At 25.4% G+C, this 12,310-nt stretch overlaps 8 non-coding genes across 8 annotated transcripts; 4 read left to right on the forward strand and 4 right to left on the reverse strand.

Moving 5' to 3' along the window:
• The first annotated feature begins 217 nt into the window (after window positions 1–217).
• Trnaa-agc (transfer RNA alanine (anticodon AGC)) lies at window positions 218–290 on the forward strand. The gene has a single exon. It is a non-coding gene; the product is annotated as a tRNA-Ala (tRNA).
• Window positions 291–2,036: 1,746 nt separating this feature from the next.
• Trnae-uuc (transfer RNA glutamic acid (anticodon UUC)) lies at window positions 2,037–2,108 on the forward strand. The gene has a single exon. It is a non-coding gene; the product is annotated as a tRNA-Glu (tRNA).
• Window positions 2,109–3,609: 1,501 nt separating this feature from the next.
• On the reverse strand, window positions 3,610–3,681 carry Trnaq-cug (transfer RNA glutamine (anticodon CUG)). Its single transcript has one exon. It is a non-coding gene; the product is annotated as a tRNA-Gln (tRNA).
• A 105-nt stretch (window positions 3,682–3,786) lies between these two features.
• Window positions 3,787–3,858, forward strand: Trnap-ugg (transfer RNA proline (anticodon UGG)). Its single transcript has one exon. It is a non-coding gene; the product is annotated as a tRNA-Pro (tRNA).
• A 1,617-nt stretch (window positions 3,859–5,475) lies between these two features.
• Window positions 5,476–5,547, reverse strand: Trnaq-uug (transfer RNA glutamine (anticodon UUG)). The gene has a single exon. It is a non-coding gene; the product is annotated as a tRNA-Gln (tRNA).
• A 1,126-nt stretch (window positions 5,548–6,673) lies between these two features.
• On the forward strand, window positions 6,674–6,746 carry Trnak-uuu (transfer RNA lysine (anticodon UUU)). The gene has a single exon. It is a non-coding gene; the product is annotated as a tRNA-Lys (tRNA).
• Window positions 6,747–10,109: 3,363 nt separating this feature from the next.
• Window positions 10,110–10,181, reverse strand: Trnae-uuc (transfer RNA glutamic acid (anticodon UUC)). The gene has a single exon. It is a non-coding gene; the product is annotated as a tRNA-Glu (tRNA).
• A 1,745-nt stretch (window positions 10,182–11,926) lies between these two features.
• Trnaa-agc (transfer RNA alanine (anticodon AGC)) lies at window positions 11,927–11,999 on the reverse strand. Its single transcript has one exon. It is a non-coding gene; the product is annotated as a tRNA-Ala (tRNA).
• Between the last annotated feature and the right edge of the window lie 311 nt (window positions 12,000–12,310).

A 12,310-nucleotide genomic window follows, 5' to 3' on the forward strand; every position in this document is an offset into this window, starting at 1 on the left:
AATTAAACTTATGCTTAGTTTTTATGCAAAATAATATGTTCTAATTTCTATGTGCCATAAACTTAAAGTTTACTTGTTGTAATTAATTGGAGATTAATAATACTGCTGTACTAGACGCACAAGTAAGCTAAAACATTGAATGTCAGTTTGTCACTAACGTGCAATTATTACGTCACACTAGCTGTTTATATTCGATAATTTAAGTTTTTGGACGTGTGGGGGTGTAGCTCAGATGGTAGAACGCTCGCTTAGCATGCGAGAGGTACCGGGATCGATGCCCGGCACCTCCACTTCATTTCGCTAATTTTTGTAGATTAGTTTTAAAAACTTGCTTTTGCAAACACTTGGTTTCAGATCCCTTTGCTTCAGATACAATTTAATTTCCTATCTCTAAATTTTATTGAATTCATTGTTTTGGCAACAATATGTTACAAACCTTGTGTTAAGCTTGTTATTTCATTACATATATAATTTGATTAGTTAGAGTTTTAGTTTAGAAAATTTACATAAGTTTTTTGGACTATTTAATACTTAAATTTCTACTCGTATGTTTTTGCAAAATTTAAAGCAGTTTACTTATTTTAATTAATATCTACATTCTTATACTTCCGTCTGTTTTCGTTAACTTCAAAGTTTTAGTAGCTGTCATAAAATTTAAATTTGTTATCAAGTTTTAAAATTGTTGAATCTATGACAGTTTTACATGTTGTAAAAATTGTATTGTATATATTCTTAATCCTTAAGCTTATATACTTTTAAGTGTAATATTGTTGAATACAACTTATTTCGAAACATGTAGTTAAGGAGACATGGTAAAGCCAAATCCTAAATACAAGTGCAAACAATGAATTTAAACTACCTCCATGATATGGAATTAAACAATGCAATTTATGAAAGCAAGTACTGTTTTTTTTGTTATCAGTGAAGCTTAAATGTCAAATTGAAAGTAAATGTGTGTTTTAAAAAGGGATTTTAAAAAGTTATGATAAGTTTTTCAAGTTACAAAAGATTTCTTATAGTTTTATGTATTTTACAACCAGTAAGTTTTAAGAATATGTTTATGTACGATATGTAAGAATATGTATGAATATGTTTATGTAAGAATATGTATGAGAGTAATTTTATAGTGTCTAGTTCATAAATCTTCAATTATAATTTGTACAGTTTGTGCTTAAAAAATTTAATAATACCACACCAGTATTTATTTTCTTTATACTATACATATTAAATAAAATAAGACTAACTTATTGCTTTATTCAGATTTGAAATTTAGGTTAAAATTTATTATACTTCTTAATAAAATATTTTTACTTTTTCAATATTATTCAGCAGTTTGAAATATGTTTAATATGCTAAAATAAAATGTTATAGTTTTTTTATATTTAATATTAACGCTAATTAAAAAATGAACTAAATATACAATACATTGTAAATAAGTATTAAAAATATAAACTAAATTAATTCATATATGTGCTTTATTTAATAAAAAGACAAAATTTTTACATTTAATAAGTAAAAATAAAAAAAATTAATTTAATTTTTTATTTGAGTTTGAGTAAGATTTTATTCAACTGATGATCTCGTTTGATTTAGTTCAAACAAGTGAAACATTGTTTTGTTATATAAAACTTAAAATTTTGAATTGATCATTCTCCTTACCATTAAGTCTTTTCTTGTGGATATAAAATAAGAATAACACAACATAAATAACTAACAAAATCATGTTTGCAAACTTAATTTAATTTATTTTATGTAACAACTAAGCTTTAATAATATCCATTACTAGGATAATACTTTTTAACGAACTTTATAAGTGTTAGATATTACATGAAAAATAGCCTGCACACTAGTTTTTAAACAGTGCACATTTGTAACCTACCTTAATATTTAAAAAACAAATTAGATGATTACCAATGTAAAAACAAGTTCTCATTTAGAATTGTGCTAGACTAGCTTTCCTAAACTAAGTTTCATAGCTATATAGTCACAATGCGCTTGTTATAGTTTATAAACGCGATAAGCATTAGTTACACAAGTCCTACATGGTCTAGTGGTTAGGATTCCTGGCTTTCACCCAGGCGGCCCGGGTTCGATTCCCGGTGTAGGGACATTTCGCTGTAATCGTATAGTGGTTAGTACCTCACGTTGTGGCCGTGACAACCCAGGTTCGAATCCTGGTTACAGCACCATTTTGTTGTTTTCGTATGTAGCTTTAGCAACTAAACCTATACATAATTAACTTTCTATATAAGTTATAAACATTTGTTTAAAATATACTTAACCACTGAAAAATAAATATTCATTAAAAACGTTTATTAACTTTACTGTTCTTGAAGTTTATTACTAAACAGACATTATAAAACGGTGTTAATACAACCGTTTTATTAAATAAAAATGTTGTTAATGTATTTGATTTTTATTGAAAACTATATTTGAAGCATCAAGTTTTTTAGTTGAAAGCTAAATTTTAACAGCTCTAAGTTTTTAAGTAAAACTAAACTGTTATGTGCACATTAAGAAACTATAGTTTGTACAAATAGCAAATCTATTTTAAATAGTAAATCAAAGCTGTTTAGGTAATTAATTTTCGTACTTTGATTTAAAACATAGTCTAATTATAGTAACGTATTTTAACAATTTTAAAAAGAAAATATGTTTTAAATTTTTGTATGATTAATAAAATAGGTTTAACAAGTTTTTCTTAAGTTAGAAAATATTAAACAACAAGCATATCTAACGTTAATGTTCTTTATTTAAGTATTGCTTTAAAAGTTTTTATTATAAACAGTTTATATGTCAGTGTAAAATTAAAAACAGACTAACAAGATTATATCTAAACCCATAAATAGAAAAACTTTTTCGCTCGACAAGTCTATTTATATTATTAAATTTTATTTGTGTATTACAACTGCTATCATTTATATATATAAATATAATATAACAATATATTATTTAATTTTTCGAAATATAATTATATTACAAATTAGTTATCGATTAGTTTTATAAAACTTCAAACGACTTATAATTACTAAATTTACAGTTTTTAAATACGCAAATTAGATGCTTTTACATATAAAAATAATAGTTAATAATTTCGTAAGATAAATTATATGTTATAGCAATTTCTATTTAAAACTCAATGACAATTTTAAAAGCAAACTATAGATCTTGTAATCGAAAATAGCATAGTAATTTACAATTTATATTCAAACTTGTGCTCAAAATAGTAGCTTAAAAATAGAAAAATGTTACTTTCAATAAACTTTGTTTAAAAATTCTTAAGCTAGTTTAAAAAAATTAACTAACTAATTTTTGATATTTATTAATAGTTTGCTATGTTTATAAGTTTTAAAAACATAATTTTTTTGTTAAAGTAATCACCAGTTTATTTTTAAAACTATAACTTCATTCCTTTTTTAAATATGTTCGGTTTTGTTTTAAAGTTATTATTAAATTTATTGTTCGGGTTGTTGTATTTATAAGAAGTGTTTGTTTCTATAGAAACATTACTTTATTTAAACTTTGTACAACTTTTTAAATTCATTATGAAATATGTCAGTAGAATGATAAAACTTAAATTTATGAGTATAACATAACAAAACTAAAAAGAGGTCCTACCGAGACTTGAACTCGGATCACAGGATTCAGAGTCCTGTGTGCTAACCATTACACCATAGGACCGCACGCTACCGACGAGCATTGTAGCAATATATACGCTACGCTAAGAGCAGCTTTTGTGACGTAACAATAATGTTTATAATCGTGCGTTTACCGATACTCACAAGTGGCTCGTTGGTCTAGGGGTATGATTCTCGCTTTGGGTGCGAGAGGTCCCGGGTTCAAATCCCGGACGAGCCCTCCTTTTTAGTTTTGAATACAATATACTGAAGACTTTACAAAATTTTAAGTTAAGCTAATTTTTATTTTGCTTGAAAGACCTTCGGTTTTTCGTCCCCAGAAAGCAAATAACTGATAACACAACTAATTTCCTCGCAATAGAATTGCAAACACAGTATGACGTAACGATTACAGCTAATTTAAGTCAAATTAGTGTAAATAAGGTTGGTGAATATGAATTTTGATAAGTATCTAAATACAATGTAAATCGTTTCGTTTTAACAAGACTAATGGGCTAAACTTAAAATGTTGTGTATATTTTTTGAGATATATAATTCTATATATAGTACTTACGGATACAACATCAACACGAAACAATCAAAAAAAGTTTTTGACATACTAAAACGATTTAATGAACTGATATTTAGAGTTGTATATAAAAATTTTTTAAATGTTTTTCGACATTTAATTCAACAAATTTATAAAAAACTGTGTGTTTAAAATAATCAAAAGTACTCCTAATGTAAACTTAATATTTTTTCAATTTTAATTGATTTAACGTCAAAAGGCTATTGAAAGCCTAAAACCATTCAAAATAATTTGGAAAAAAAGTATAAATAGCTGAAAGTAGTCTCTTAAAATTCTTGAAAATGATCTTGTCCCAAAGCTTTAGCAAAAAAAAAATTTTTTTTATGAACTGAAGCCTGAATTGAGTTGAACAATTTTACACAAAAATAATTAAAAGTAGTTTGGTAAAATTCGATTATTCGAAATTTAGTAATGTTTTTTAAAACTAAAAAATCGAATGAGTTTTCATGTGACATTACAGACTTTATAAGCTCGTATACAAAAAATAGTTTCTTGATAAACAAGGCTTATTTCGGCTTTTGCAATTTGTCTTTTAAATGTTCAAAGTAAGTAAAGCTTTTTATCGAAAAGTACATAAATTTTCTGTTTATATAATATATATTTTTTTAAATGTAATAGCTAATGGCTTGTTAACACAGATCCTAACGAAATAAGTCCGCTTGAATACATAATAAAAACAATTTGTTTAGTACTTTTTACATTTTAGCGTTGTTGTGATAGTAATTCTGTTTAGTACGAGAGGAACAGCAAATCCAAAATTTGGTTCATGTATTTGGCTGAATCGCCAATGATACGAAGCTACCATCTGCAGGACTACCTGACTGAACGCACCGAAAGCAACCGAGGTCACCAAAAACTAAGTTTTGAGAACGTGTGCAAGCGCGACATAAAAAACTTGAACATAAGAACTGATGAGTGGGAGGTGCTTAAAATGACCTCATCAAATGGCGATCTACTGAAAAGACTGTTGGATTAAAAGTCCAACGCTCTACCGACTGTAATTTTTTTGTACTGCATAAAAAAAAAGTATCTTGTACTATTAAATGCAGATATAATTAGCAAAAATACTTTAAAAAATTACCTCTGATTACCTTATTTGATGCCAATCTAAAGTAGAGGCGGTTTAGGGATCTTACTTAAAATAGGTGTTTTTCGTTTCAGAGTTTTTTGAATCATATAAAATTGTGTTGATTATTATTAAACACAATTTATTTAGTCTGCATTAAAATCAAACCACAAAAGGTCCACTTAATTGTCAATTAAAAGAAAAGGTCCCGCCGAGACTTGAACTCGGATTACTGGATTCAAAGTCCAGTGTGATAACCATTACACCACGGGACCACTTGTTGAAATTAACGTTTAAGCGTTTATAAACTGTCATAAGTGCTCATAAAACAAAACTTGCTCTACCAACTTTAAAAGTTTGTTAGCTTTACAAAAAATTGCTAAAAGTGTTTTTTATTTCTACTACTGACGCTAAATTGTGCTATGCTTATATTTTCAAAAGATAGTACTTGTTTGTTTTTTACATATTCCTTAGTGTCATACTTTTAAAACTTCATGTGCTTAAATAAACATTTTAACGATTATTGCTTTTTTACTAGTTTGAAATTTTTTATTGAACTTGACATCTATTTTTATTTATAATCATAAAAAAAGCATTGTCTTAAACAACTAAAGCATAAAAATTAATGCAAAATAATGTGTTAAACTACAAGGAAAGTTTACTAACTTAACTACAATTCTTAACATACACAAATGTAGGTAAGAAACACGCAATAATTCATGGGCAAGTTTAGTGTTTAAAGAAAAGTTTTATAGCTTGTTCGAACTGAAATAAAATGTTGTGAATATATTTTCATATTAATTTCAACTAAACTAATATATTGTTTTAAAACATTATTTAAACTAGTTCTATACATTTTTTTTTATTTAGGTAGTTAAATATTCATAGCTTAGAATAGTTTTAAGTAACTTTGTTTAGAAAAAAAGTTATTTAAAAAATATATTTATTAATTATTTTTTATAAATTTTAGCTGTACATAAAAGCAAGTTTACACAAAATAAGTTACACAAAAAAACATCTACAAAATAAATAAAAATATTTTTATTACATATTTGTAAAGCATCGTTTAACGACAATGAAAAAAGTAAACTATAAATTTCAAAACGTAACCTGTGTATAAACAACGTACAAATACAGCTATTATAGCCTTAAAAAAGGCTTTTACTTGATTATTAATTATTACAGTTAAAATATGTTATTTAACTTACTACAATTTATAAAAATATAAATAACAAAATTAGTTGCTTCAACCTCGTATTAAACTTAATATACTTTACAAATACTTTCAGCAGCTATACATTCTGGCTAAATTAAAAATCTTATAACAACAAAGCCTCTATCGTTACGTTACTATGTTTAAAACTCGCCTTTATAAATCCTACAGTATCATCAATTGCACGAGCCTGGCTAGCTCAGTCGGTAGAGCGTTGGACTTTTAATCCAACGGTCAGGGGTTCAAGTCCCCTGTCAGGCTTCTTTTTGATATTTTCTATTATTAAAAAAGTTTATATAGACGTCGATTTTTATATACTGCTAAATTTTGGAACATAAAAAGTTTTTTTTTCAAGACTTAATCTTGTGTTGAAATATTTTGAGCTTTAAATAACTTTTTAAGCTAATATATATTTAACTATATAATGTTTAGCTATATGTTTACATAAAATGTCAATTTTATATACAAGTTGTATCTTATGTTTCGAAAATAGTTGCTTCAGTTTGTAACGTTGTTTTACTTATACTATACTAATTTTTAAAGATGCAACAAATATTGTTTTTATGCTCTTTTATTGACTATAATCTAAAGCGTTTACACACTGCTAATATTGTTACATCATAATTTTCCAGTGGAAGAAAAACTTGTTGTGAAAAGCTTTTCCATTGTTCTTTTTGCATTTTAGGATGTTTTCGAAATAAATTAAGTGACTTTGATAGAGTTTAAAAGTTTGAGCAGATTTTAGGTTTATATCTATAAAAAAACATGAACAGTCATCAATTTGTATTTTTGATAAGGTCTGATGCATTAAGCATCTATTATGAAAAACACGTAAAATAAATGCTTGTTTTTAACTAAATATGTGTTGCTCTGCTTTGTTAACAAACTACTGACGGCTTTAAACAAAATTCAAACAAAAGCATACCCTATATTTAATTTCTACTTATTGATAAGTGAAATATTCTAAGCTTCAAACAGAGCTCACTTTTGTTTATAAAACTACTTTATTAAACGCTTAAAATAAAGCTTAAATACTTTTATAACGAAAGAATAAAATCTTTTTTTTAATTACAAACAAAAATTAAAAGAAAATAAAACGTGTTTTTTGATCCTTACAAAAACAAACTCATCTTAAAATTGCTTTACTAACTTCAAATAAAATTAGGACAGCTATTCATTGAAAAACAATTTTACATTGAAGTCATGGTTTTATAAAAGCGACATTAGCTATCTTTTATATGTACTACATTACGCTCTTTTATATAAAGCTCCAAAAATTTTCGATAATAATTTTATAACACTCTGAATCCTGTGATCCGAGTTCAAGTCTCGGTAGGACCTCTTTTTAGTTTTGTTATGTTATACAGTAACCTCTCGGATCTTTACGCACTCGTGACGTTACGCGTTCTCGTTTAGTTACGCATTTCAGAATTCTATAAAATTCAGAATATTAAAATTTTAATTTTTTTTAATATTGCACAAATCAGGTTTAATGTATATTTCTAAATTAAAATATGTTTTTGAATGCAAACACACCTCTCTATATCTTTAGACTTTGTAAATTTATGTTCCTTGACTAATTGATAAACATTTAGTTATACCTCAGTATATCAGAAATTTTGTTAAGAATAAGAGATTAAATCAAAATTCTGAAATAAACATGACTGTGTTTAATAATGAAAGTATAATGAAATAATGAGAGTTTAAAACACAAAGAAGTAATACAGCAGTCTTGCCCTATATATTAATAAACACCATTTTATAATTGTAAAGAAATGCTTAATAATAAATTGAATTTGCCAAGTAGAATAGAATATAAATGTCACATATAAATAAAGATAAAGATAATTTCTACTTATTATTAAAATAGTAAAATTATTTCTACTCGTATTAATATTATTTTATAGAAATTCAAATCCTTTTTTTTAATATATGTATAGTTTTATCTGTTGTTTTCATATTTATAAATGAAGTAAACAAATAGTTAAAAGTGGGAAAAAGCCCAGTCTGCTTTTAACTAGAAGCAATATTAAAAAACAGCCATTATAGTGAGTATATTTGGTACCTCTCGTTTCTTTACGATCTCTCATATCTTTACGCACTTTTTCTGTGGACACAATGTGCGTAAATAAGCGAGAGGTTACTGTACTCATAAATTTAAGTTTTATCATTCTACTGACATATTTCATAATGAATTTAAAAAGTAGTACAAAGTTTAAATAAATTAATGTTTCTATAGAAACAAACACTTCTTATAAATACAACAACCCGAACAATAAATTTAATAATAACTTTAAAACAAAACCGAACATATTTAAAAAAGGAATGAAGTTATAGTTTTAAAAATAAACTGGTGATTACTTTAACAAAAAAATTATGTTTTTAAAACTTATAAACATAGCAAACTATTAATAAATATCAAAAATTAGTTAGTTAATTTTTTTAAACTAGCTTAAGAATTTTTAAACAAAGTTTATTGAAAGTAACATTTTTCTATTTTTAAGCTACTATTTTGAGCACAAGTTTGAATATAAATTGTAAATTACTATGCTATTTTCGATTACAAGATCTATAGTTTGCTTTTAAAATTGTCATTGAGTTTTAAATAGAAATTGCTATAACATATAATTTATCTTACGAAATTATTAACTATTATTTTTATATGTAAAAGCATCTAATTTGCATATTTAAAAAGTGTAAATTTAGTAATTATAAGTCGTTTGAAGTTTTATAAAACTAATCGATAACTAATTCGTAATATAATTATATTTCGAAAAATTAAATAATATATTGTTATATTATATTTATATATATAAATGATAGCAGTTTAATACACAAATAAAATTTAATCATATAAATAGACTTGTCGAGCGAAAAATTTTTTCTATTTATGGGTTTAGATATAATCTTGTTAGTCTGTTTTTAATTTTACACTGACATATAAACTGTTTAGAATAAAAACTTTTAAAGCAATACTTAAATAAAGAACATTAACGTTAGATATGCTTGTTGTTTAATATTTTCTAACTTGAGAAAAACTTGTTAAACCTATTTTATTAATCATACAAAAATTTAAAACATATTTTCTTTTACAATTGTTAAAATACGTTACTATAATTAGACTATGTTTTAAATCAAAGTACGAAAATTAATTACCTAAACACCTTTGATTTACTATTTAAAATAGATTTGCTATTTGTACAAACTATAGTTTCTTAATGTGCACATAACAGTTTAGTTTTACTTAAAAACTTAGAGCTGTTAAAATTTAGCTTTCAACTAAAAAACTTGATGCTTCAAATATAGTTTTCAATAAAAATCAAATACATTAACAACATTTTTATTTAATAAAACGGTTGTATTAACACCGTTTTATAATGTCTGTTTAGTAATAAACTTCAAGAACAGTAAAGTTAATAAACGTTTTTAATGAATATTTATTTTTCAGTGGTTAATTATATTTTAAACAAATGTTTATAACTTATATATAAAGTTAATTATGTATAGGTTTAGTTGCTAAAGCTACATACGAAAACAACAAAAAGGTGCTGTAACCAGGATTCGAACCTGGGTTGTCACGGCCACAACGTGAGGTACTAACCACTATACGATTACAGCGAAATGTCCCTACACCGGGAATCGAACCCGGGCCGCCTGGGTGAAAGCCAGGAATCCTAACCACTAGACCATGTAGGACTTGTGCAACTAATGCTTATCGCGTTTATAAACTATAACAAGCGCATTGTGACTATATAGCTATGAAACTTAGTTTAGGAAAGCTAGTCTAGCACAATTCTAAATGAGAACTTGTTTTTACATTGGTAATCATCTAATTTGTTTTTTAAATATTAAGGTAGGTTACAAATGTGCACTGTTTAAAAACTAGTGTGCAGGCTATTTTTCATGTAATATCTAAACACTTATAAATTTCGTTAAAAAGTATTATCCTAGTAATGGATATTATTAAAGCTTAGTTGTTACATAAAATAAATTAAATTAAGTTTGCAAACATGATTTTGTTAGTTATTTATGTTGTGTTATTCTTATTTTATATCCACAAGAAAAGACTTAATGGTAAGGAGAATGATCAATTCAAAATTTTAAATTTTATATAACAAAACAATGTTTCACTTGTTTGAACTAAATCAAACGAGATCATCAGTTGAATAAAATCTTACTCAAACTCAAATAAAAAATTAAATTAATTTTTTTTATTTTTACTTATTATATGTAAAAATTTTGTCTTTTTACTAAATAAAGCACATATATGAATTAATTTAGTTTATATTTTTAATACTTATTTACAATGTATTGTATATTTAGTTCATTGTTTAATTAGCGTTAATATTAAATATAAAAAAACTATAACATTTTATTTTAGCATATTAAACATATTTCAAACTGCTGAATAATATAGAAAAAGTAAAAATATTTTATTAAGAAGTATAATAAATTTTAACCTAAATTTCAAATCTGAATAAAGCAATAAGTTAGTCTTATTTTATTTAATATGTATAGTATAAAGAAAATAAATACTGGTGTGGTATTATTAAATTTTTTAAGCACAAACTGTACAAATTATAATTGAAGATTTATGAACTAGACACTATAAAATTACTCTCATACATATTCTTACATAAACATATTCATACATATTCTTACATATCGTACATAAACATATTCTTAAAATTTACTGGTTGTAAAATACATAAAACTATAAAAAATCTTTTGTAACTTGAAAATCTTATCATAACTTTTTAAAATCCCTTTTTAAAACACACATTTACTTTCAATTTTACATTTAAGCTTCACTGATAACAAAAAAACAGTACTTGCTTTCATAAATTGCATTGTTTAATTCCATATCATGGAGGTAGTTTAAATTCATTGTTTGCACTTGTATTTAGGATTTGGCTTTACCATGTCTCCTTAACTACATGTTTCGAAATAAGTTGTATTCAACAATATTACACTTAAAAGTATATAAGCTTAAGGATTAAGAATATATACAATACAATTTTTACAACATGTAAAACTGTCATAGATTCAACAATTTTAAAACTTGATAACAAATTTAAATTTTATGACAGCTACTAAAACTTTGAAGTTAACGAAAACAGACGGAAGTATAAAAATGTAGATATTAATTAAAATAAGTAAACTGTTTTAAATTTTGCAAAAACATACGAGTAGAAATTTAAGTATTAAATAATCCAAAAAACTTATGTAAATTTTCTAAACTAAAACTCTAACTAATCAAATTATATATGTAATGAAATAACAAGCTTAACACAAGGTTTGTAATATATTGTTGCCAAAACAATGAATTCAATAAAATTTAGAGATAGGAAATTAAATTGTATCTGGTGCAAGAGATCTGAAACCAAGTGTTTGCAAAAGCAAGTTTTTAAAACTAATCTACAAAAATTAGCGAAATAAAGTGGAGGTGCCGGGCATCGATCCCGGTGCCTCTCGCATGCTAAGCGAGCGCTCTACCATCTGAGCTACACCCCCACACGTCCAAAAACTTAAATTATCGAATATAAACAGCTAGTGTGACGCAATAATTACACGTTAGTGACAAACTGACATTCAATGTTTTAGCTTACTTGTGCGTCTAGTACAGCAGTATTATTAATCTCCATTTAATTACAACAAGTAAACTTTAAGTTTATGGAACATAGAAATTAGAACATATTATTTTGCATAAAAACTAAGCATAAGTTTAGTTTTGAAATCAAGGGATTATAAAACCAAAACATAAGAAAATTAAAACTTTAACATTCAGCAGTTTATAATATTTTGAAGCAAAAATGTTGTTAGTT

This window comes from Thalia democratica, chromosome 8 (genome assembly GCF_965202585.1).
Source record: "Thalia democratica chromosome 8, ktThaDemo2.hap1.1, whole genome shotgun sequence".
In the NCBI taxonomy this organism is placed as follows: Eukaryota; Metazoa; Chordata; class Thaliacea; order Salpida; family Salpidae; genus Thalia; species Thalia democratica.